The sequence below is a fragment of the Macaca thibetana genome, chromosome 3, assembly GCF_024542745.1.
Source record: "Macaca thibetana thibetana isolate TM-01 chromosome 3, ASM2454274v1, whole genome shotgun sequence".
Taxonomy (NCBI): domain Eukaryota; kingdom Metazoa; phylum Chordata; class Mammalia; order Primates; family Cercopithecidae; genus Macaca; species Macaca thibetana.
The window spans coordinates 129,097,425-129,100,702 of record NC_065580.1 but is presented as its reverse complement, the minus strand read 5'-3'; the positions used below and the strand labels follow the sequence as shown (position 1 = coordinate 129,100,702).

General features: G+C 47.0%; 1 non-coding gene across 1 annotated transcript; it reads right to left on the bottom strand.

The window, feature by feature from the left end:
- Positions 1-412: 412 nt before the first annotated feature.
- LOC126951741 (U6 spliceosomal RNA) lies at positions 413-516 on the bottom strand. Its single transcript, XR_007724610.1, has one exon. It is a non-coding gene; the product is annotated as a U6 spliceosomal RNA (small nuclear RNA).
- Positions 517-3,278: the final 2,762 nt, after the last annotated feature.

The window sequence follows — 3,278 nt, the reverse complement described above, 5'->3', positions numbered from 1 at the left end:
TGGGATTACAGGCATGAGCCCCTGTGCCTGGCCATCTTTTTTTTAAGACAAGAGTTTCTGTTGCCCAGGCTGGTGTGCAGTGACACAATCTCAGCTCGCTGCAGCCTCTGCCTCCCAGACCCAAGGGATCCCCCCACCTCAGCCTCCCTAGTAGCTGGGACTAAAGGCGTGTACCATCATGCCTGGCTAATTTTTTTATTTTTATTTATTTATTTATTGTTGCACGAGGGCTACAGTGGTAGGTGGCAAGCCGCCATGCCTGAGTGAGGATGGGCAAATTGTTTTCTAATTGCCAACCTCAGTGGTACAATGCGAGATGGACATGGCAAGGTTATGATGTCACAGGCCTGTGACATTATGGCAGGATCCGGGGAAGGGAAGCAAAGCGAGGTAATGGGCAGTGGACTGTAGCAAGAATAGGGAATGCATCATGAACTTGCGTGTCATCCTTGCGCAGGGGCCATGCTAATCTCTGTATTGTTCCAATTTTAGTATATGTGCTGCTGAAGCGAGCACAATTTTTGTATTTTTTGTAGAGACAGGGTGTTGTCATGTCACCCAGGCTGGTTGCAAACTCCTGAATTGAAGTCACTCGACTGCCTCGGCCTCCCAGAGTGCTGGGATTACAGGCGTGAGCCACAGCACCAACCCTCAAATGGAAATTTTAAAACAAAAATTTTATAACAAAAATTTTAAACTCACTAGATGGACTCAATAACAATATGAAGAGGAGGAAGAGTCAGGAGACAAAGGTGGATGGATAGAAAGCACCCAAACTGGCCGGTTGTGGTGGCTCATGCCTGCAATCCCAGCACTTTGGGAGTCAGGGTGGGTGGATCATTTGAGGTCAGGAGTTCGAGACCAACCTGGCAAACATGGCAAAACCCTGTCTCTACTAAAAATACAAAATTAGCCAGGCATGGTGGCACATGTCTGTAATCCCAGCTACTCGGGAGGCTGAGGCAGGATAATTGTTTTAACCCGGGAGGTGGAGGTTGCAGTGAGCCAAGATCATGCCGTTGCACTCCAGCCTGGGCAAGGAAAGCAAAACTCCGTCTCAAAAAAAAAAGTACCAAATTGAGGCCGGGCGCAGTGGCTCATATCTGTAATCCCAGCACTTTGGGAGGCAGAGGTGGGTGAATCACCTGAGGTCAGAAGTTTTAGACCAGCCTGGCCAACATGGTGAAACCCCATCTCTACTAAAAATACAAGAATGAGTCAGACTTGGTGGTGAGTGCCTGTAATTCCAGCTACTCGGAAGGCTGAGGCAGGAGAATCACTTGAACCTGGGAAGCGGAGGTTGCAGTGAGCCGAGATCATGCCACTGCACTCCAGCTGAAATGACAGAGCAACACTGCGTCTCAAAAAAAAAAAAAAAAAAAAAAAAAAATCAGTGGGATTACTTGGCGTGTTTCTGTTTTGGCTAGAATACAGTGGCGTGATCTCGGCTCACTGCAACCTCCGCCTTCTGGTTTCAAACAATTCTTCTGCCTCAGCTTCCCGAGTAGCTGGGATTACAGGCAAGCACCATCATGCCTGGGTAGTTTCTGTATTTTTGTATTTTTGTATTTTTTTTTTTTGAGACAGAGTCTTGCTCTGTAGCCCAGGCTGGAGTGCAGTGGCACAATCTTGACCTCGGCTCACTGCAAGCTCTGCCTCCCGGGTTCATGCCATTCTCCTGCCTCAGCCTCCTGAATAGCTGGGACTACAGGTGCCTGCCACCACGCCCGGCTAATTTTTTGTATTTTTAGTAGAGACGTGGTCCCTATCTCCTGACCTCGTGATCCACCCGCCTTGGCCTCCCAAAGTGCTGGGATTACAAGCGTGAGCCACCGCGCCCGGCCAGTTTTTGTATTTTTAGTAGAGACAAGGTTTCACCATGTTGGTCAGGCTGGTCTTGAACTCCTGACCTCAGGTGATTCACGTGCCTCGGCCTCCCAAAGTGCTGGGATTATAGGTGTGAGTCACCGCACCTGGCTATGTTTTTGTTTTTATGATGTATTTATTAGAATTACAATTTGTTTGACGCTGCTTCAGGATATGAGTAATTATTCAAAGAAAATGTGACTTTTTAACAAAGCAGTTCCAGGAATACATTGTGGAGAGAAAAGATGACTGCTTAAAATATGGCTATTGCTGAAATGTTGTCTATATTAAGGAACCTTCGTGAGATCCCCGACATCATTGTGAACACAATCTTTTGTGGTTACCTGACATGAATTAACTTTCATACTTTTTCATTGTATCTAAGTTCTTGGCCACGCAGATACATCTGACAACACTTAACCCCTCTTGAAGACATTTTTCAATCTCTAAGTGACTACTAACTCCAACATATCTATCTTGTTTTTACCACAAGAATTTTGAAAAATCGCCGGGCGCGGTGGCTCAAGCCTGTAATCCCAGCACTTTGGGAGGCCGAGACGGGCGGATCACAAGGTCAGGAGATCAAGACCATCCTGGCTAACACGGTGAAACCCCGTCTCTACTAAAAAATACAAAAACCTAGCCGGGCGAGGTGGCGGGCGCCTGTAGTCCCAGCTACTCGGGAGGCTGAGGCAGGAGAATGGCGTGAACCCGGGAGGCGGAGCTTCCAGTGAGCTGAGATCCGGCCACTGCACTCCAGGCTGGGCGACAAAGCAAGACTCTGTCTCAACAACAACAACAACAAAAAAAAAAAAAAAAAAAAAAGAATTTTGAAAAATCAGAGTAGGCTGGGCATGGTGGCTCACACCTGTAATCCCAGCACTTTTCGGGGCCAAGGCGGGCAGATCACCTGAGGTCATGAGTTCAAGACCAGCCTGGCCAACATGGTGTAACCCTGTCTCTATTAAAAATGCAAACATTAGCCAGGCATGGTGGCAGGTGCCTATACTCCAGCTACTAGGGAGGCTGAGGCAGAATAATCATTTGAACCCGGGAGACGGATGTTGTGATGAACCGAGATTGCACCATTGTACTCCAGCCTGGGCAACAAGAGCAAAACTCCATCTCAAAAGAAAAAGAAAAAATACTTCTTGTGGGAGAACTTTCAGGCACTAATCAGGCTAATTCATCCCAGAGAAAAACCTTGATGACAAAGAAGGGGAAAAAGTCTTCCAATTTTTTTCCTTATCGGATTTCAGAGAATCCTCAGTGATATATAGGGAAACTTGCTGGAGGCATTCAGGGTTTATCAATGAAACTCTTTAATGCCATAGTCGTCAGTGGATTTTGTTTGTGTGGCAGTCAGGAAGAACCCCTTGGGCCATTGCATATATGGGGACATTGTAGAGAAC